Source organism: Leptonotus elevatus, chromosome 17 (assembly GCF_054856555.1).
Source record: "Leptonotus elevatus isolate MCC_2025b chromosome 17, RoL_Lele_1.0, whole genome shotgun sequence".
Lineage (NCBI taxonomy): Eukaryota > Metazoa > Chordata > Actinopteri > Syngnathiformes > Syngnathidae > Leptonotus > Leptonotus elevatus.
The window spans coordinates 4,984,527-5,008,010 of NC_141255.1; the positions used below are offsets into that span (position 1 = coordinate 4,984,527).

General features: G+C 42.9%; 1 protein-coding gene across 3 annotated transcripts in view; it reads right to left on the bottom strand.

Annotated features, from left to right (window-relative positions):
- The window catches only part of LOC147159399 (tudor domain-containing protein 5-like), a 154,952-nt gene that overhangs the window by 130,715 nt on the left and 753 nt on the right, over positions 1-23,484 (bottom strand). For all 3 annotated transcript variants that reach the window (XM_086058810.1, XM_086058809.1, XM_086058812.1), the window contains exon 2: positions 23,033-23,095. The gene's annotated coding sequence lies outside the window, so the exon portion shown is untranslated. The remainder of the gene's footprint in view (positions 1-23,032; positions 23,096-23,484) is intronic.

The following is a 23,484-nucleotide window of genomic DNA, read 5'->3' on the forward strand; positions in this document are numbered from 1 at the left end:
TTGTTTGTTTTGTTCTTTTTTGTCAGCCGAAAATTTATATTTTTTCAAAAATGTATACTAATGGTCAGTTCACATGTGTGGGTGTTGTTTTCACAAATTATTGGCCAATCTCATGAATTGAAAATGTTTCACTCTCTCTCTCTTTTTTTTTTATGTCTCGCTCTCTTTGATGTTGTAACATGGTTAAGTTGCTATTTTGGAGGTGCAAGCTTTCAACGCCAGCAAGTGTAAGACTAAAAATTTAAAAATAAATATATATTTAAATAATAATAATAATAATAATAAAAATAAAAAATAATAAAATAAAAATGGTCACTAAGTATTGTGCAATAAAGTAAAGTAAACTGCAATACTCAAATGACATTTGACGTTCCTTTTTCTGTATGGACGTACACTAGAAACTGCCATAAATACATTTAAAATGAACCTCGAAAGCTCATGTATGATATTATTATTATTATTATTATATTAAAGGATGAAAACTAAGGATATATTATCACTTCAATAAACTGTAACTATAGCTACTTTTATAAACATAAAATGTAGTTTCAGTTAATTTGAGCTTTTATTTAGTTAACAAGAATGCGTTTTCAATTCTATCTTTAGTTATTTCGTTATAGTTTTCATTAACTATAAAAGAAAAGATGGCCGTTGGCCGCTTCAGCTGTTCTTCTTGCATATTAATGCGCGCCTGAAAACATGGCTGCAAACATGCCAGCGGGTCGGCTAAGTACATCACAACCTAGTGCGGCTACGCTACATTATACATCGCACTCCTGCAAAATGCATGCGCCAGGAAGAAAGATTCACGCAAGTTAAGCTCATATTTTTTGTCTACACAAGCACACGATTGAGATTTATGAACGAGCGGCGAGAAGATTTATCAGAGATCACGGATCAGGAAGCTTCGGATGATCGATAGAGGGAGCGAAAGCTTTTTAGTCTCCTACTCGCACACATTGCCGCGTATTTTCCAGCACAAGGCAGGAAGATATGAAAGCAAGCACGCATTACATTACGCATACATTTTAATGACTTTTTCTGTCTGACGTGTTGGCGGTGAAGAGGCCATTGTTACATAATAGATACTAAACGCCCGGCATCTCTGGTAAGAACACGAACAGAAAAAAAAAAGAAGAAAAAAAAGACAGAAATTAATTAATAAGTTAACAATCCCCACTGGGAGTCTAATAAAAATAAAATACCCAATGCAAATGTAGCTGCAGCACCAGATGAACCGTGAACCTCATTTAGCCAATTAATCAGTAAATCAATTCGGTATATTTTCTTTTAATTTTTTGGCTTTGCAGCATTTGCATTTAAAAGAACTTCAATCATCTTGAATCATTTGTGTTCTTCTTTGTGATTCTGATGGCCAATAGGGGAGAAGAAGTATAACAAATAAAGATATATTGTATAACGCCGCCGTCTCCTCGTCATACAACAGGCGGCGTGATGAAAAAGAATGACACGGGCGAGCGAGCGGGAGTGAGAGGGGCTAACGTGCGACGGGGGGGGATGATGCATGACAAACACACACACACTAGAGAGTAATAATGCAAGAAGGATCAACACGCACACGCACACGCACGCACACGCACTTATAGTTCTCTGGTGTTAGCTTGGAATCCTAAAGGTGGCTGAACGCTGCAATATTGTCGGAAAATGTCAAGGCTTAGACGGAAGCCCCGGTGGGACAAAACGCACGTATTAAATCAAGTCATAGCAAGTTGATGTTCATTTTTACAACACTGCTTTATTGCGAGTGAACTACGGGTTGAAAACTAATAAAAACAACACTTTCCCCCCCCTTTTTTTTTTTTCATTAAAAAGTTGTTTACTCCTAAACCAGGAAGTCAATTTGGCAGCCAAACTGACCACTGGACGTTTATTTCCAAATGTGTTCAAGGTCCGTGGTACAAAGTCTGCTCAGGGTTGTTTTTGTCTGATGCTCTGCAAACACCTAATCATCCGTCTCCACATACCCATAATCCCTTGCGTTCCGGTGTAATTTCCTGTCCGGATTACGTGCTGGCATTGGGTCCGGCGAGGTGCAGCGTTATTAGGCACCTTTCGGGAAAGCCAAGGTCCTGCTTTTCACCTCAGCAGACTGCCGCAGGGTTCAGTAAAATAAGGGGTGCCCCTAAATCATCCTGACCGGGAACTGGTGGGCGGCGGCATAATGGCTAATGACAAAGGAGTTCAAATACGGACTATAAATCATATCAACTGGTTCCAAATGAAAACCATAGCTTTCATTAAAAGTAATCATGCAACATCACTTTTGCTGATTGTCATTTCCCCTTTGAAATAAATGGAAATGACATTCATCCATTTCACCATTTTCACCATTTGTGTTCAAACGTGTTGCTTCACTGTGACTTTGATGCTAATGCTCGTTAGCCCATGCATGGCATTTTGCTTAGTGCTTTAGCATTAAGCTAGTGGACTTGGTAGTAAAGAATTTCAGAATCGGTCCTTTTTTTTTTTTTTGCTTTTACTCAAGTTCAAGAGTTGAGTTTGAGTACTCTCGTCTGCTTGGCCAAATGGCAAGAGCTGATGCTAATCAAGATTGACCTGCATGGCCTTTGAAAGCACACAATGCGAAAACAACATAAACGCGCGGCAACACACGTGTACTTCACGAAGAGTCGCTGTGGTTTTTTTTTAACACTAATTAGACAGAAGAGGTCTGTCGCGAGATAAACGCTCCCATGTGGCGCCCTTAGTTGGACTTTTATTGCAGCGCAACACCCACACAGTCAGTCAAAATACAGCAGTGTGGTGCGTGTGTGCCACAAAATATGCACATGTGGACAGTCTGCACACGCTCCAAAGTGCTAATTAGGAGTTCTAAAAAGGAAAGGGGGGAAAAAAAGTGCCATCTGCTTAACACTAGTCGTTGCTACCATCGTCCTGCTAGCTGCCAAGCTGCGCATTCTAACCATGCATGGCACCACTTTGCGTGTGTGACGAGGCAAACCCCACCAAAAAGTGACCTGGCACTGACGTTCATTTACCCTCAAATGGGTCCAAGAAGCATACGTGTGTTGTTCATTAGAGGCAGCCATATTTGTTTAGGCCAAGGTTAAGGCACAAGGGGATGATTGGCCATATTAACCGAGGACTCCTTTTTACTCTGGGCTTAACCCTCGCCCTTCCTCGTATTCTCCATTTTCCTCCCCTCTGACCCGAGCCCATGGAGGGGGTCCTGAGTGTCAAGCAGCGTCTGTAAAAACACCGCCGGGCCAGATAAGCCAGGCGGGAGGGCCCGGCGGGATACCCGTGCGTCCAAATCGGCGCGACGACAGCGTTTACACACACACACTCCAAACCACACAAAAACAAAAACAAAAACGCACACTCACAGCTAAGAGAATTACACGTCAGCCTAAGTGCAATTAGCTTAGTGCAAATAAACCATGCAAGATGTCATAGACATGCTAATGGGTAGCATTGTTATTGCGTCGCTCCTCGACTGATTTTACTGAAGCTTACTGAGAAGTAGAAAGAAAGACTAGGAGAAGAGATGAGAAGAAAGAAAAGTGAAGGAGGGGAGGGAAATGATGAGACGAGGAGGAGTCTGAGAGTTAAGTTCAAGCCAAAGTCAATTGAACAACTAATGCGAATCGATTAGTTGCCTCAGCCTGGGCCCTTTTGGGAGCCGGTGACATTTTAAAGGCATGTTTTATTGTTGGCGAGGGGGCGGGGCCACTCGCCTGGCAACATAACACGCTGACAGCCTGCTGACAGCTGGACGGGATACACTGAATAGAAGAAATACTGCAAATGGTCCGTGTGTGCGCTCGGGACCCCTTTGTGTGGCGGGCCAAGAGTGTGTGTCTTTGTGGGTGTGCGTGTCATGCGTGTCAGACAACAGAGCGGGTCTGCTGCAGTGTGTGCGCATCCTCGCACAAGTTGTGTTTACACACATAAATACGGCAAGTGGCTTGTGCATGAATCGAGTCATTAACCAGTGAGTGTGTGTGCGTGTTAACACGTGATCACATTTTATTGGGTAGGTGGGTCCGCCAACAGCCATGTCCTTTGTGTGTAGGGGGCAGCGAATGGTCGTCCACTTGGAGCTCTGCCAGCCTGCAGGGCGGCGCCCTTAATAATTAAAAGCACTTTTCACAGGGAACATCTCGGTCAAGGGCACGCTCAAAACTGAGTCCGTTTGGAAACATCGCACATGGAGGCTGGCCTCAATCCCACCGGGTTGTCACGGAGTATTTCCACACCGCAACAATGAGGCACTCTAAAGAAACCTTGCTAGCGCAAAGTCCCTGTCTGTGCGTTTGCTGTCACATTGGACTTTACATTTATTTTACCTTACGTGTTCTGCCTTCTCTCTCGGACGTGCATGCACTCAGGGCGGACAATGAGGCACTCTCAAGAGGTCATGCCATCAGACAACTGATGGCACACAATGTGTGGCACATGGCATCAGGCGAATACTATCTGTTCAGAAGAAGGTCGGTCAAACTTGCACTCAACAAATATATATATATTTAAAAAAAAAAAACTAAAACGAAGCATTTTCAAATAATAAAACCAATAAAAACTAACAAAAACTAATTAATGTTAACTAAAATTAAAAAAGAAAAGTCAAAACGAAATAAAAAAACGAAAATGGAAACTCCAAAACTATTTTAACCGTAGCGGTGACTTGAGTTCGTGCCAGATGTTGCTCCCAAGCCAATGGAAAAACAATGACCCCCCCCCCCCCAATCCCCCAAAACACAGACAAAATAATTGAACTCTTCATCCTACATGTAATCCCGAGGTGAAAGTCGTCCAAAAGCAGCACGCGGACCACCACCACCAAAGCTGCCATCCAGCGCGCCAACCCAAAAGGTTCTCAAGCCCAAGTGGCCGGCCCAGCGTGCCCACTGGGCCAATTGTGGTTTTATTGGAAAGTCTAAGGACCGGCGAGGGAAATCAATGTTTGCATATTAAAATCCAAACAAACTAGCACAGTTAGCACATCATTTCTCCGCTAAGTGTCCTCCCGGTGCTATCATAGCTTATTGACTCTAAGCTGAGTACACAATCTATCACTGTAAATAATGTTAAACACTAATATCAGCCATATCTTATCCCGTTGAGCCCAGAGGACCATCTTAAAGTCCATTAAATGCGTCGGAGCTCCCCGAAGTCTGGAATAACTCTAATCAGAAAATGGCGAGTAAGACTCCCAGGAGCCAGAGGATGCAAACACACAACGCTGAACATGTGTGCGTGTGTCAAAAGAACAGGCAACAGTTTAACTGCTGTAAAGTGGAGAAATGCAACGTGAGAATAGTTTGCGAGTATCGCGTTTGCACCAAGTGTGACTCGACCTCGCCGTTGACTGCACTCCCATAAATCTTGCGGCTTCCACTTGGTGCGCTAATGCTCCAGAGGCTAACAAAACACTCCGCGCTTTGGTGCTGTAAACGCACGGCGTGTCGCGCCGACTGCAGACGAAATGTACGTTTTTCCCACCATAAGCGGCAATTAAAGCGTTCCAGAGCGCATGCGAAGCAATTAGCATTCCTCGGAATGTGGCATTTTATGGAAGGAATCTGAATGCTGAATGCGTCACTATTCAAAATATCAAGATCAGCTCTCTGAGGGATATAAATCCTGATTGTGCACACGCACACCCCTCCCTTCACCCAGTGTGTGTCGGAGTGAGAAATTAATTTTTTTCTGATGACAACACCTCTCCGTCCGCCCCTTTCCTTAATTTATTCCTTTATTTATGAACTACTAATTAATGCTGGGAGTAGGGAAATTAACAGCGGTGCAGTCAGGCTGTTGCTCACAGGAGATGATCAGCACTGAAAGGGGGAGCGACACGCCTTGCCTGACATTCCCAGACACTCAGTGAGGGGGAAAGGCAAAGATAGGTGAGGAAATAAGTGTCCATCATTGGTGTCAGTTACACAGGAAAGTGCCAAACGGATGGTTGGATGGATGGAGGCAGCGCAGGTGGAGGGGGCGTGGCTTGGGTTTAAAAGTGTGGAAAATTAATTCCCTGATAGGAATCCATTCATTTGTGACGAAATCTCCCCTGGTTGTGTTCTCAAAAACAGCATTAAGAGAGGCTTGCTTTGACGAACTTGGCTGGCGCCGAGCAACCAATCAGAGATCGTAAAAATGCCGGCGGGATTGTGGGCCAGTGAGGACAAATTTTAAAAATTGGACTGGCTAAAATAACTATCCCGTTGCTAATCTAGTTGAAGTTGCATTGGCCAGCACGACTGATTCTGAAAGACATGGTCAGATTTGATTGACAGGTCAACACATAAAGGCTCAAATCAGATTGGACAAAAACATCCATAGCATCCAATAAAGCCACAGCTGCTTCAGTTGAAATTTGTTGTATGTATGTCATTATTGTGTTGCTATTTAAAAAATAAAAAATAAAAAATAAAAATAAAAATCCAGTCCCATACTGCGCCCCTCTTTACAGGATCACAATTTGTGCCTTGTCTTTCCCGGCCCCTCTTGGGTCTTTTTTCCCCCATCTAAGATACTCGTGGCGCTAACTAGCGAACCGCTAGGCTTCCCATTCTGTCTCCCTCTGCTGGTCAATGTTATTTTTTGGACGGGTTGTGACTGTAGACAAATTCTTTGCATGGCCAATAAAACTGATTCTGATTCCGGAAACAGCGTAGCCAACTCAGAATGGTCTCCAATAAACAACAATTACAACTGCCTGATGTAATAGTCCAAGAAGACAAGTAATACCCTCTACTAGCTGCAATCCATCCTCCACACACGCCCACGCCCACGCTATCCCAGCATGCACCACGTCAACCCAGAGAGTCTATCAGTAAGTCAATTACACTTGTAGTACTTGTAGTGGTACTTGTAGGAGTAGCACTTGTAGTACAGTAGTAGTAGTAGTAGCAGTACTTTAAGTAGTAGTAGCAGTACTTTAAGTAGTAGTAGTAGTAGCAGTACTTTAAGTAGTAGTAGCAGTACTTTAAGTAGTAGTAGTAGTAGCAGTACTTTAAGTAGTAGTAGCAGTACTTTAAGTAGTAGTAGTAGTAGCAGTACTTTAAGTAGTAGTAGTAGTAGCAGTACTTTAAGTAGTAGTAGCAGTACTTTAAGTAGTAGTAGTAGTAGCAGTACTTTAAGTAGTAGTAGTAGTAGTAGTAGTTGCAGTACTTTAAATAGTAGTAGTAGTAGCAGTACTTTAAGTAGTAGTAGCAGTACTTTAAGTAGTAGTAGTAGCAGTACTTTAAGTAGTAGTAGTAGTAGTAGTAGTAGTAGTTGCAGTACTTTAAATAGTAGTAGTAGTAGCAGTACTTTAAGTAGTAGTAGCAGTAATTTAAGTAGTAGTAGTAGTAGTAGTAGTTGTAGCATAACTTTTAGTAGTAGTAGTACTTTTAGTAATACTTGTAACACTTGTAGTAGGAGTAGTACACAGAGGACTTGTAGTAGTGGCAGTACTTGTAGTACTTGTAGTAGGAGTAATACTTTTAGTACTAGTAGGCAGTACCTGTACTTGTATTATGGTAGCAATACACGCTGTCCCAGCATGCACCACCTCAAACCAGACAGTCCATCAGCAAGTCAATTGCACTTGTAGTAGTAGCACTTGTAGTACTAGTAGCAGCAGTACTTTTAGTAATTCTTGTAATATAGGAGTAGTACTTGTAGTAGTAGTACCTATCATACTTGTAGCAGTACTTCAGTCCATCAGTAAGTCAAATTACACTTGTGGTAATAGCAGTAGCTGTACTCGTAGTAATACTTGTAATATTTGTAGTACGCGTAGTACTTGGAGGACTTGTAGTACTTATCGTAATTGTAGTAGTACTTGAAGTACTAGCAGCAGTACTTGTACTTTTATAATGGTATCAGTACATGTAGTACTTGTACAACTTGAACTGTCTGCTGTAAAAGTTCAAGAAGTCAAGTAATACCTTCTACTCGCTGCAATCCATCGTCCACACGCGCCCACGCTATCCCAGCATGCACCACGCCAACCCAGACAGTCCATCAGTAAGTCAATTACACCGGCCCGAGTCGGCGTGGGCGGACGTGAAATCCGGCGACGTGACCCGCCGCTGCACCTCGTTAGAGAGGTTAACTGGCACGTGGCGGCCACCGCAGATTGCGTGGGATGGTGGACTGGAGGGGCGGGGCCACGGGGGTGAGTGACAGCGGTGTGGGAGGCGGCCGTTACGTGACTAGGAGGGCATCCCCGGGCGCGTAGGTGGACAGGCTACACGTGCTTGGACAAGATGGCACATTTAAAAATGATTAAGGAACAATTTGTAAATGTTCAAATTGTAAAAATGCAGCACTACTTTGACGCCTCAGTGTAGCTAGTGGCTACTTGCGTCCTTAATCGAGTTGAGGAGGCGGCGGGTGGTAGCACGGCGACGGCTCTAATTAGCGGAGGGAGGTCGGAACATTTCCGGATGATAAAACGCTGGCGGCTCCCTCTGCGCGGGACGTCCAAGTGCCCTTGAGCACAGCGGTTAACCTAATATTCAGACAGTGGGAGGTAGCGCTCACAATGGGTGGTGACATCATCCAGTGACTGTATGTGCGTGTGTGTGTGTGTGTGTGTGTGACCTATGAGTCAATTAATTTGTCAATGTAAATGGTTAAAAGGATTAGTTATTGACTGCTGGATGATTGACATGAGTCCACCTGCTCATGTTTACGTGGCATGAACAGGGTGGATAATAAAGAACAGGAAGTTAAGAGTTCATCATCTCGCATACCAGATGGACCATTCAAGCTGAAAATATCTCATTTAGCCCTCCCCCCCCCCTCCCGTCCCCCAAACCAGCCGACGTCCTACATAGACTGAGCCAGACTGGACCTGTCCCTGCTTTTTATGATTGACGGCTTGGCCTAAATGAGCTGCGCCGCAGTTTGGTGCATTAGTGTTCGTGCGCCAGACAGTGTGTGTCTTTGTCTGCGTGTGTTCGGAGTTGGGGGAGGGGGTGCTGTAGAAGGGGCCACCAAAGTCATGTATTGATCTACAGGGCCCCTTCAGGCTACTAATCAAATGAGGCCGATGCTAAGGGGACACAAGAGGCAGTTGGAAGTTCTTCAACTTTCCAACGCACGCACCCACACGCACAGTGGGCCGATCTGTTGTCCGAGTGCTTGTGCGTGTGTGTCCAAGCCATCCATCAGCCCGTACCGACTTGATGGCCCAACTCCACCATGTTCAGCCTCACAGATGGACCCCTCCCTTTCCCCCGGAGCCCAGAAGGAGAGGCCCTCAGTGGGCCAGGGCTCCCCGAAAGGATGGCTGTCTGGACGGAAATTGATCGATGCTTGAAATATACACTCAACGGGGCCTCTTTAATACTTCTTTGACTACATTAGACTGCGGTGCAGGTGTCCCTAATGAAGTGGTTGTGAATTAATTTGTGGGAGTTTGGGATTGATGGTGGTATGAACAGTGGTGTCGTGGTCCCTGGAGAAGCGTGTAAATAAAGTTTTACTTTTTTTATTATTTTTTTTTAAGTAGTAGTCCAGAAAAACGGTGAAATGTAACAAAAATCCATCATCCATTTTACTTGCTTACAATAATAAAATTTGCATGACTTAATTAAGAGGAGTCTTATCACGTCGCGTCCTGTACAGCCACGGCGTCCAGTCTAGTTACGTCCTGTCCAGCCACGGCGTCCAGTCTAGTCACGTCCTGTCCAGCCACGGCGTCCAGTCTAGTCACGTCCTGTCCAGCCACGGCGTCCAGTCTAGTCACGTCCTGTCCAGCCACGGTGTCCAGTCTAGTCACGTCCTGTCCAGCCACGGCGTCCAGTCTAGTCACGGCGTCCAGTCTAGTCACGTCCTGTCTAGTCACGGCGTCCAGTCTAGTCACGTCCTGTCCAATCACGGCGTCCTGTCCATTCACGGCGTCCTGTCCAGTCACGGCGCCCAGTCTAGTCTCGTCCTGTCCAGTCACGGCGTCCAGTCTAGTCACGTCCTGTCCAGTCACGGCGTCCAGTCTAGTCACGTCCTGTCCAGCCACGGTGACCAGTCTATTCACGTCCTGTCCAGCCATGGCGTCCAGTCTAGTCACATCCTGTCCAGTCATGGCGACCAGTCTAGTCACGTCCCATCAAGCCATGGTTGTCTGCTCACCGTTATCCCTATGTTTCATTTAAGTTCCTCATATTGTACTTTATTCCTGTCTCGCATCCTTGCATCTGTGTCCACCATCCCTCAAATACTCACGTCCCTCATGACAGTCACAGCTCAGGACACTATTTGAAGGATTAGTTTCCTTGGCATGACCCGCCCTATACTGCGTCTGATTGGCTCATCAGACCTGATACCTAAAGTTAGCCAATCTAATCAGCCAAGGTAGGGGGTACCAGCCAATTAGAGGCAGAGGAGGGTGGGCTTCACCTTCCTTGAGTAAAAAATGGGTATCTGGCCCACAGATATTACTGAACGGTGCCCATCAAGGGGGATTCATAAATGGGTATATGCTGTATACCCGCGTATACCCTGCACTGCGCCACTGGGTGCGAACTAAAAGTAGTGAATTGATGATAATTGTGCACAAAAAAACGATACATGTTCTCAGATGGAGAATACAGATTCACAATCATTTTCAGAAAAGATGGCAAATTGCAACCATTTACCAAAAAATAAGAAGGCGAAAAAAAGAGTTACACGCCTGGCCAACAATGACGCACAATTACCACTTGCACGTATTAATCAATGATTATACAGCCACAGCGAATAGCCTGCTGATTCCATATGTCCGCTGAAGAATAGGCAATCACCGACTAATCAGAACATGATGGAAGCCACACAGTAGAGGGCAGCTGTAATCACATTATATATTATTGATCAGCTCAAGTGAGCACTGAAAGCTTTGATAGCTCCGCTGGGAGCCAGCGTGCACTCACAATGGGCAAGGTCACAGACCACCACTGACACATTATGAAAACTTCATCGGCAAAGTCCTCGCCATGCGTGGGTCGTAGCCAGAAAGTATCTGCGCTGTGAGAGATATTGACGCCTTAATACAATAAAAAAACAAACATTATTACCCGGATCGTTATAATTATCTCCAGCCCAGAGGCTCAAACTGAATTATTCACATAGTGCTTAATTAAATCGGTAGTCTCCGTCTTTCTATGCGCGCGCGTGTGTGAACGCTGTCCATTGTCTTTTGAGCCGCCCTCAATATTTAATATAGATCATCGAATACGGGCTTGGAAAGAACGCAAGGACAAATCTCCAAGAATAAGTGCACAACTGTCATAACCTCGGGTGGGGGTTGGCCGCCCCGTGTTTGTGTATGTTTGCTGTCTATATAAACACCTGAGGCCACGACTGTTAATGCGTTTCAACTGCTACCTGTGTGCACACAAAACTCTTTCCTGAAGCGTTGGGCCATACTAAAATGGAACTAAGGTTAGCACAGAGACGGTGGAGAAAGGAAAAAAAAAAATATATATATATATATATATATATTTATTTTTATTGTATTTTTTTTTTTTAATCAGCAGTCTGAAAGACGTTTTCTTTTGAAAATGTACTGCATCTCCCAGAACTAGAGCACACAAACTAGCATTTAGCACGAGCAAACTTCTAATTGTGCATGATAAAAAAATATGGATTTAATAAACACTGTAAATGGCAAACAGTTTCATTTGAATTTATTAATTAAGAAAGTTAAGTTTAATTTATTTACAGCAATACATTTGAAATGAACATTTCATGACACATAGAAAATGGTTATCAGGATATAAAATTAGTAAATTACTTATTAGGCAGAAACAAATTCTATGTCTATATCTGACAGCTTTATGGTGCATGGTTGCCATAGAAACAGATACTCTTGTCACCTTATGACCAAATCATACAGAAATGTTCACAAAAAAAGTCTACGTCACGCTCCCACCTTATCTCCGTGACGTGTATGCACTCACAGCCGACAACGAGGCGCTCTAAAGCAGCCACGCCAGTCCAAATCCCTGTTCGCACGCTGGCTGCCAAGTCTAACCTTCCCCTCTCACCTTCATCAAACTTCCGCCTTTCTCCGCATGACATACACACACTCATGACGTATTGTTATTTTTTGTGCATTTTATTTTTATTTTTACCAGGGTGACATTTACGATCCGTCTCTGGACTGCAGGTGAAAAATTGCCTTTTGGCTCATTCTGGCATATTTACCGAAATGTTTATTAATATGTACTGCCCCTGATTTAAATCAATCAATCAATCAATCAATCGAGAGCTACGGCAAGAAGAGAGACACATTCTGCATTTCAGAGTGCGTTATGCAGCGCCATTTAAGCTATGCAAAAAAAAAAAAAAAAAAAAAAAAGTAAAACTGTTCTGTCTCCGCAGTGTTTTTAAATGTTATTCGCAGTTATCTTCCAACATGTATTTCAAAACAAAATTCTAAGCATAATTGTGTTATTCCTCTCCCGTTAGTGAGACGATTAACACCCTTTTCTGCTCTTTTCTCGCGTCGTTTATGCACAAGGGCACACAATGAGACATACAGTACACGTCAACCGGAATTGGGCCGCCCAGGTGGTGCCAAGCGCCCTGGAGCCGGGCCCGAACTGGCACGCACTTGAAACGGAAACCCTCTCCCCACCTTCAACGTATATAAAATGCACCCAACACTTGCAAAAGCTTAAAAGGCGCACGTGCGCAAGCTGCACGCACACACAGCAGCGGCCCGCAATTAGCGGTGCTCTCATAGCTGGAGGCCGAGAGGAAATGAGACGTGTTGTAGAAGGATTAGGGCTGCAGGAAATATAACGTGCAATGTACTTTGGGGCGTGGTACTGAGAGCTTCCGTATACTTCACTCCCGTCCGTCTAATTGCGCTGCCCAAGTCACGGCTAATCGACTTGAGATTCTGACGAATGAATGGAAAACGCGTTGCTAATGGAAAATAAGCACATGCTCACAATCGGAAAAGCTTGACGAGGGTTGCTTTCAAAAAAGTGGAGGACGTGACACGCTGCGCCTGCTCAACGCATTTATGGGAGCGCCATTTTAATTTAGGGCCTTTTGTTGAGCACATCAACTTCCATCAGTCTTCTCTGCACAGGCTACTTAAAGCCAGCGCGGAAATATGCTAATGGAAATACAACTCATCTGTCAGACAAACCTGCTTTGCATGTACTAACACGCACCAGCCCGAGCCTTTTAAGACACAATAAAAGCGCGCACAATTTATCAGGAGCACCAGCACAAACGAGAGCTGTATTACTAAAATAAAAAGTCAATGTTTATTATTGTGCTTGCAAATTCTAATACGGTTATCTTACTTAGGGATGAAAACGGCACCCTCCATAATAATAAAAAAAACAAAAAACTTTACAGACAATATTTAGTCCTGAAAATACCGTCTTGCGCTCCGGGCTATTTTTTTTTGGCTCTAATGGAGAAATAATCTGGACGAAATCTTAATTGTATGAAAGTTTGGACTTCATTTCCTCTCAGCTCTCATTCATTTGCTCCTTTTTAAAAACTACCTCGACTATTTAATTTATTCTGATGCGGCTCTGGCGCAATCAGATTCAGTCAAGCAGCGTGGCCCAAGTGTGGAATTATGGGAATATGCAAATGTAAACAGGGTCTGCCCCGTAGGTGATAGTCGCCTCCATTGTGTGTGCGCGTTAGACATACATAACATTTGCATAAAAGTTGATTAGAGAATTAAGCGGCTTCGTTGTCGTTTCTTGCCTTTTTTAACATCATTCCCCGTCAAAGTGGCTACTTGTCAAACATTTTCCGCGGTTATACGGCGGGCATTAAACGAAGTATTAATCCGCGAGAAATATAGCCGGACGGTAAAATGACGAAACAGAGTGTGCAGAGAGTAAAATTTTACGGCAAGATTTTACAGGCTGTTTTTTTTCTTTTTTTTTCAGACAGCTGTGGTCAGAGAGGAAGTGCTGCCATATTGGCAGTCAACACCAATATGTGAATAAACACAAATGGGTAAAACTGCCACAAATTGTACTCAATTAAAAGTACTGCAATGATAATATTATAATAACAATAATAATATAGCAAAAGTTTTATAAGTAAGTGTTATTAAAACTACTCAAACCCCCCAAAAATGTCATGTAATGTAATTATGCCTGTGTTAATTGAAAAGCCAAGTGGTGTCGTTTCAAAGTTTAACATTTTAGCCTATCTTGCTCTGATGAAGTCTTCTATTTCTGACAAACCTCAAAATTTGAAGACAGGCCCCGAGAGGGAAAAGTCACATTCGTGTTTGACTTTACATGGAATGACCCCCCCCCCCCACCCGACCCCCCCTGAAGTCCACAGGAGTGTCCAGATGCACACTTTTTACACTCGTACCTTACACTCGAACCGAGTGCCGCTCTCCCCGCCGGCGCCCCTGATGTCTTTGTTCGCCTTCTGTCCCTCATCTGTTCCACATTCAGGACAGTAGCCAGCCTGCTTCCATGACTATTGGCTTTATTTGCCATAGCGAGGCCTGAGAGGACGCCGGGTTGAAAAGGAGGCAGTGGAAAGACACGCCCGGGGCTGAAAGGCATACATGTTGTTCACTGTCTTTGTGTGTGCGCGTGCACAAACTACAACAAAACTTAACCCCCCCCAAAAAGCACATCTGTGCCAGGTCCTGACTCAAAATGTACCGTGAAGACGCATTCTTCTTCTTCTCTTCTTCTATTCTAACTTTTGGTACACCAGCCCCCCATTCAACACTGAGCCCCCAGACCACCACCTCACCCCACCCCCGCCCCCTCCTCCCCACCCATTTATGAAGCCCCCCCAACCTCTGTACCCTCCCTCTGAGTTTCTCTGTGGCAGATGGGCCCTGTGTATGACAGCAGGGTCATTGGGTCACATCCACATGGGGTAGTGCTCTGCTTTTGTGTATCAATGAGAGAGCGAGAGATTGAGTGTGTGTGTAATTTGACCTTTAGCAAGCATGCGTGTGTGCGCGTGCATGTGTTCTCCCTATGTTATTGCATTAATGTCAGTAACAGAAGTGTGCTCATCCCTCCGTTTCTCATACACAGGTATATTATTATGATTATTACTATTATTATTGCATTGATTTTGAGTAAATTTGAAGTTCCTTTAACACCGCAAATTTTTTTAACGCGCGATTAATGGCCGCCCCTTACTTGGAAAGGCTGTAAATTTAGCAGTAATAAAAGTAATAATAATGCATAATAATGGGTTCAAGTTGTATTTTACAGAATTTCTTCATGTTAAAGATTAGATAGGTCTTCATATGAAAAGAAAAATGCACTGAGCTGTCACCAATGTCTTACAAATGAATTATGCCATCTAGTGGCAGAAAAAGGACCTCAACACAAATCAATATCACACTCTCACACACTTTTTTACAGTACAGAACATCTTTTTAATTTTAACTAGGGCTGTCAAAGTCAAACTCATTAATTAATCACAAAAAAATTATCACATTAATCATGTATTAACGCAGATTAATCACACTATTAATTTTGACCACAGATGATCCTTTATATATTTATATATAGAAGTAATGCGATTAATTACGATTAAAAAAATAATCCCCTGATTCCCCATTAATCTGTTGAATATTTCAATTAATCGATGAATCCCATTTTAGTTTTTTTACTTTACATTTATTGTATTTATTTTTTATTTTGAAAACACACATACACGGACCCACACCGACTCGACTCCCTTGTTGAGCCCACAGACACATCAGAACACGCGTGACTGTCGGTGTGGAGCAGTCACGCGTGTTTGTCGGCATATGCGTGTGCGCGTGTGCGTGTGCAAGACACAAGCCTGGGGCCACGCTCATCAGCAGCGACTGCAAATTTGCATAATGATATTCCCTCTACCGTGCCCGCACAGAGGACAAAATAAAACAAGACCCTAAACAAAGCCTTTAAAATCTCGCACGCATGTACGGGTTCGAATTCCAGTTGCAATGATGTGTCTCAATGTGTCGACAACAACGTTGCTCTCTTTCGAGAAGCCATCTTTGATTTCTATGCAACCTGTTGACTGACATCACACTTCCTTCTCTGATGGCACCGCTAGTAAACAAACCCTTACATGTCTTCTCCTTGGCCAATGGGGAGAAATTGAGAAAACGGGGGAAATGGTGCGTATGCGTGCGCGTGCGTGTGCGTGTGCGGCGCTATCAGTGGATCTGACAGGCGGGATGATGAAGGCGAGCGGAGGGACCTTCAACATGTGCGGCTAGACAGGAAATAACCCGTCACCATCTCATCCCTCCTCTGCTTGAATGTAATGCAATGTGCTGCGTGCGCCAATGAGGGAGGGGGCGAGGGGGACAGAATGGGCGGGGCAAGATGGAGAAAAGAGTCGAGGAAGATCAGTTGATTTTTTTTTTTACCTCCAAAAGAACCCTGGCAGCTGTTGTGAGCATTGTTGATGAAACCTAAAGAGAGGAGGATGGTGTGTGTGTGTGCGTGCGTCTAAGCTAACAGTAGAGTGTGTACGCAAGTGTGTGAGTGCGCATAATGTATGATCTCGCGCCATCACTGTGTGTGTATACCTGCACTTGTTTTGATGTGCGCATGTTCATGCATACGTACGGTGTGTGCGCGTGGATACATTCATGTGGACGTGACTTGCCATAATCTTCGTCATGGTCTCCTTTCAGACGGCATAAGCGCTGTGTTGTTTTTGTTACATAGTGGGGCCAACATTTGGGGATTTCACAGAGTTGTGGGGCCCGCCCGTCCATGTGGGGCCATTTTGCTGGGCCCCACAAGTTTAGACCTCTTTTTGAGGGTCAAGACTTGGTTTTAGAGTTTAGGTTTGAATTGGGTAATGGTTGAGGTTAGGGTAATGAATGGGGGTAGGCAATCATTCTTGGTGGTTGGGGTTAGGGGGAGGGGCTAGGAAATGCATTATGTCAGTGAGATGGCCCCACAAAGATTGTAAAACAAACCTCTCTGTGTGTGTGTGGGGGGGGGGGTGTATGTGTGTGTGTGTGTGTGTGTGTGTGTGGTCCCATTTTTGTTATATAGTGGGGCCAACATTTGGGGATTTCAGAGTTGTGGGGCCCACCCGTCCATGTGGGGCCATTTTGCTGGGCCCCACAAGTTTAGACTTCTTTTTGAGTTTCAAGACTTGGTTTTAGAGTTTAGGTTTGAATTGGGTTATGGTTGAGGTTAGGGTAAGGAATGGGGGTAGACAATCATTCTTGGTGGTTAGGGGCTAGGAAATGCATTATGTCAGTGAGATCGCCCCACAAAGATAGTAAAACAAACCTGTGTGTGTGTGTGTGTGTGTGTGTGTAGCAAGGTAATAGGGACCTAACACACACACACACGCACGCACACATACCCGTGCGCACACATCAACTTAATGAGGACTGTGTGAATGTAAAGCCTAAATGATGTCACTGGTACAGTGTGTAAAGACACGGGCCCCCTTTTGGTATGCTGACCACACACACACACACACACACACACGTATTAGTGTGTCTTGTGTTGGTCTCCTTTGGCAACGGAAGTTGTGTGTATTTCTGCGCCTTGCTAGACAAAACAAACGGCCTTCTGCGTGCCTCTTTCACCTCCTTTTCCTCCTCCTCATCTTCATCGTCTTTTCCCCTTCCTGCTTGTCCTCCCTTTTTTTTTTTTTTTTTTATAAACATGTGCCCTCTCCCTGCTCAGTTCGCATACTAACATGGCTCAGTGCCTCTCTAGACACACACACCATTCTCCATGCTCATTGTTGCGCCCTGACAGCTTTTGTACTCGACCCTCCATCCCTCCTTTCTCCTTCCATGGCCGCCATCTCCAAATATTCACTAACTGCCCCCCCCTCAACCCCTACTCCTCACACACACACACACACACACACACATTCCACAAACCTAGAGGTCAAAGGGTGCAGCTGCCTTAATAAAGGGATCGGCGAATGGGGGTGGAGGGGGGATGCGGGGCGTCTCATTCACTTTCCTCTCTTTCTGCCGAGGCGTCACTTTTAGGGGGCGCTCACAGCGAAGACTTTCATGCTGGAGGAATCTATCGGCTCGCGTTTTGCTTTCTTGTCACACTCTGGTTAGCATGTTAGCATGTTTGATGACCAACATGTTGAGACAAGCGATGGGCTCTTTTCTTTTCTTTTTTTTTATCGCTCTTATCATTTGCAGTTTAATAAATTGTTTTTCTGTTTTCCGAGCATATCAGAGCATATCTGAGCTGTGTTGGGCCGGCTCCGTCATGCTCTGCTGAAGAAGCTGCCTTGGAAACCGTACAAACTGACAGCATTTTGAATATGCAGGCTACTGATATGCGTGATGAACCATTTTGAAAAATAATCAGGATTTTTTTTTTCTTAATATTGTGATTTTTTTTTGCAATAAATTCATCTGTATTACAATAACCAATACCTGATGGTTTATACCAAAAAAAATCTTGTTTATTTTATAGATGGCATTAAAATAAAGGCAAGTGAAGCATGAACGAATATGAAAGAAGGATTTAGAAAATTATTTCAACTTTCAACAGTATAGCAGTTATAAAAGTCGTTCTTCACGCAAGATAAAGAATACGCTTAGGACCGAGCACTTCCTTACCAGATGTAAGACAAAAATGCCATTTTAAATATGGACAAAATACATGCTCTTATTGTATTTAATTTTTCATATTACCTTTCTCAATTCATGTATAAAAGATCCACTATCTGAACTGGAAGAAAACAAAAAAAAACCTCATGCTGTGACTCTTTTTTTGTTTTGTCTACCAGTGCAAAAGGCTCTCACATAAAAAAAAATAAACATTCAGGGACGGTACCAAACTGCTGAACAGCAAACCAACTGATCAGGTTTTGTGTTTAAACAAAAAACAAGTCACACAACATTTTAATATTAGTGCGGTACGATGTTTGTCCTGCATATCATTCCAAATCCACAAAAATTACTAGGCCTACATATGTTGTAGTATTGGGCAGTACAAGACCCAGTGTAAGGGCTAACTAACTAAGACATGTCTGTCATCTAGTGGTGAATGGCGATATTACAACTTAAAACTACTAGGGGTGCACCGATCAATTAATCCCCCCATCTCAGCCCCATTTTTCTTTGAACATACATTGACTGTTTAGGTTGTTTTTTTGTTGTTGTTTTTTTATCAAAGATGTAAAAAATAATAATAATAATTAATTAATCAAGGGGCACTGTGGCTCATGAGCCACCACATATGTATTGTGACAGTTACATATTGTGTCCAAAGCTCGCTGGAGATCATTAATGGGGGTTTTCATCCAAATGTTAGGGAATTTTTAAGCAAATTTTTAAGCAAATTTATTGAAAATGCGCAAAATGAACATGTGACCCATTTCCATTCTGTGTTAATGAATCACGAAAATATTTTTGAGTGTCTTTCTGCCACAAGATACTTGGTTGACTGTCAACAAAAAAAATGTTCCCTTCTTTTATTAACTCATTCACTCCCAGCCATTTTCACTGAAGCAACAACCATCGCTCCCGGCTGTTTTACTAGATTTTGAAAGGCCCACAGAATATTGTGTTCTATTGCTATAAAAACATGGAACGTACCAAAAGTAATATTAATGTCTCTTTTTATATCAGTTTTATCTGTTTCCGTTTTGCAGCAATTAGCATTAGAAAATAGCTAAGTTTCATCATCGTTCACAAACATTTTGAAAACACTGGGAAAAACAGCTCGTCGCAACATGGCCCTGGCTGATCTTTTATACTCTGCTGCCACCTGCTGGCCGCTTTTTGTAATAACTACCATTGCTTTAAGTGACCTCTTCAAGTCAAAAGCTGCATCAAAGCCTTCTGTATGCTCAAGCATAAAAAACATAATTAACGTATAAATATGTTTTTGGCAGTGAAGGACAACGTATTAAAAAACTTATTTATGAGTTAATTACAAAAATATTTAAATTTCTTCAGCTCCCTAAACATACCTTACTTTATTGTCTGCCACCATTTTTTTCTGACTAAAATAAGTATGTGTGACGTAATAGTCGGTCAAAACGTGCCACATGGTGTCCGGTCATGGAATCGGCAAATTTCACATTTTCCTTTTATTGATACGCTGAAAAAAAGTGTAAAAACTTTTGGGCAAAATTTCGGCCTTTGAAATGCATTCATTTTTGCAATTCGTGAAAATTCAAATGAAAATAGGTGGATGGAAACCCACCTATTTATTGGTGAAAGATGTGAAAAGCATTAAAGATGACAGGACTTAGAAAGTGTCAGGCTCAAGGAGCGAGCGAGTTGAATATTATTCAAATGTATGCACGGCCGTGACCTGGCTGGGCTAATCGTAGGCTGCCGCAGCCCAAGCGCTGTGAAATCCTTCTTGATGGATTGAAAAGTGGCAAACCCTCACCTCTGCGAGCATTCAAAAGGGTGTGGCGCCGCCCGCAGATCACACTTCCACTCCTGGGAGTGAAAATTCAATCAGATTCCTTTTGAACGGCATGCGCTTTGAACTTGTCGTTTCAAGGGAAGGGTCTCATGACACAATTTGATGGTGGGAATGTGCACAGGTGGGAGCCCGCCGTCCAACTTTGAAACCCACACGAAAAATAACTTCCCATACAAACTCTCATCATGTTCTGCAATGTTGACGCGTTAGGGGCCTTCAATATGTGTAACCCGCATCAAATGGTGTGATGAAAAAGACTTCTGTCTCTTGCACAGTCCTCTCATTGTTCATTAGTTTGGCTTCAAAACAGGGCAAGCGCATTTCTATCCAACGCGCTCATGTTGTTTTGCTTTTCTTCCCCTGCGCGAGCAGAGCCGTAGAGGCACATTAAGAATCCGCAAGGACGTCTGATGATGCGATCTGCATATTTTTGGCGCTCAGCTATGCACTATTAGCAGCGACGCGACCCTTCGAATACAGAAACGGGAATGAGGAGAAGTAGGAGAAGATGACGATGACAGCACCGCTCATCTGCGAAGCCTCTTCATCATTTGCGATCATATACGGCTAACGCTTGCTTCAGCAGCGTAAGGAAGTGTTCCTTTAGTGTTGCTAGCTAGCTAGTTGTGCTGGACTAGAATTGCTTAACTTGGCATTGCATATCATGCATTTAGGATTCCCATTTCTGTTTACTTAAGGTAGAACCCATGGGCAGCAGATATAATGAAAAAAGCAGATGCCCCAGAATTTAACCCTGTGGCACACCATACGTTCCATTATACATGTGAATACATATTGCATGTATTGGTGTGACCACTTTCTTTTTCTGCTCTCTATAGTTAGTATGAAGGGATTTAAAAAAAAAGAAGAAAAAAAAAAGAAAGAAAGTGATCACCTACAGCCAATGATGGCCAAGCGGGGCATGTCATCATGGATACTAACTCACCAAACCCAGTTTAAGAACCACTGATATTAATTATATATAGGCTCTAGAGATACGTAGATAGGTAATTTTAAAAAAATCAGATAGTCGATAAAAAAAAAAAAAGATAAATAAATAAAGTCCATGAACGCTTACAACAAAAATAACATAACATTTGACTGCCTTACAACACTATGACCTTAAGTATTTGTTACAGAGAGGATATATTTTTTTCAAATACAAAAACATGCACAAAAAAAAAGCATGAACTGATATATCAACAAAGCATTTAAAGTATGCACGATACCCTTCAACATGAAATCACATTTCTTTCACTCAATTATTTTCTTGGCCGTGAAGCGATGACTTCAAAAATAAAATAGCAGAGAACCACATTTTCAATACATGATATATAAAAACAGAGCTAAACTGAAACAGGAGACAGTTCCCGGCAAGACTTCCAACACGCCACGCTCATCCTTGACCTTTCGGCATCGCCATGGCAACCGTATCGTTTGTGGACTAAGATGCGGCTTTTTTACGTTTCGCGCCAGTAGTTAAAGCTTTTCTAATTTGGGGGTGCATAATCTCTCCATTGATTCCATTTAAAAATGCTTCATTTTGCGTTGCCCGCCTCCCTCCGAGGAGCGTCTAAGAACTCGGCCATGGTGCCTGGTGACACACACAGAGCGCGCAGGTGTGTATACGTTGCGATCACGATGGAGCGGCATTAATATTCATGCGCGGCGTGTGCAGTGAGCAGAACAGATTAGTAGCAGTAATGATGAGCATGTAATGATAAGGCGACCACAGCAGTCTAAACAGGACCTCCTTAAAAGGCCCAACGCAAAGAAGCAAGCGAGGACTCATTATGGTTTAACAGCCATTAGATTAGCATTAGTTCCTCTTTGAGGGGAATATTGCAGCATTGGATTAGCGGCGGCGGCGGCGGCGGCGGCGAGCCATTCAAGGAACGCTATTAGCATTGATTTGGTGCTACAGTCAAGCTTATTGCCACTCTTTTGTTTTTCTTCCACGTCTGATTGCGACAAAGTGTCGCTAAGTTAGAAACAGGGATGTACAAACTTTTTTTTACCCTTAACTCATTCACTGCCATTGACGTCAAAAAATCATTTGAACTTTTTCTATTAGTTTAACATTTTTTCCCACTTTTGTTAACAAGAGTATGAAAACCTAGATATGTTTTTGTATTGTATTAGAACAAATATAAAATTTGTGATAAATCGTGAGTTAACTAGTGAAGTCATGCAATTAATTATGATTAAAAATTGTAATAGCCTGACACTCCTCATTTTTAATAATCTTTTCTTAAAAATATATATATTTAAAAAACAATTTTTAATAAAATTAAAAAAATTAAGAAAAGATTATTAAATATTAGGGTCGTCAGGTAATTACATTTTTTAATCGTAATTAATCGCATAACTTCATTAGTTAACTCACAATTAATCACAAAATTTATATCTGTTCTAAATGTATAAAAACCGTAATTTCTAGGTTTTCATGCTCTTGTTAACAGAAGTGAAAAAATGTTAAACTAATCAAAATAGTTCAAATGAATTTTGGACTCCTATAGCCGTCAATGGCAGTGAATGAGTTCAAATGAATAGTAGTTCATAAAAAAAGGCCCCAGTGTTGGAGTTTGGACACCCGTCATAGACACCTCAATATTCTTTGTACTCAATGGATGCGTGAGAACTCAAACATAAGTGCCTACCTTTGTGTGATTTGTGGCATCACTCCGGCGAGGGTGACAGGCGAGATGATGAGGCCCAGTGAGCTGTGAAAAACAAAGTCAGCGCAGAGAAAACGTCAAACAGCAGAGGAGTTGTTTAACCAAGCAGGTAAACAGAACAACATATTTGCTGGATATTCAAGTGTATCATCGCTAATAATTGATGAAGGATTTTAAAACCATGCTTGCGTCATCTACATAAATGGAGTAAAGCCTCCTTCCGCTTTCCTCAGAGTGTCGTGTACCCGTTTTTCGAAACAACATGAGAGCACATATAAGGGTTAACTAAATAAAAACAGGAGGAAGATCACTATAATCATCCAAATCACTGAGATTACTGACGCAAATATCCTACTCTTGGCTGGCCGGGCTGACTCAACCCGAGATCAAACCAACAGCTCTGTGCTAGCTAATGTGCCATATGCTAGTTTTTA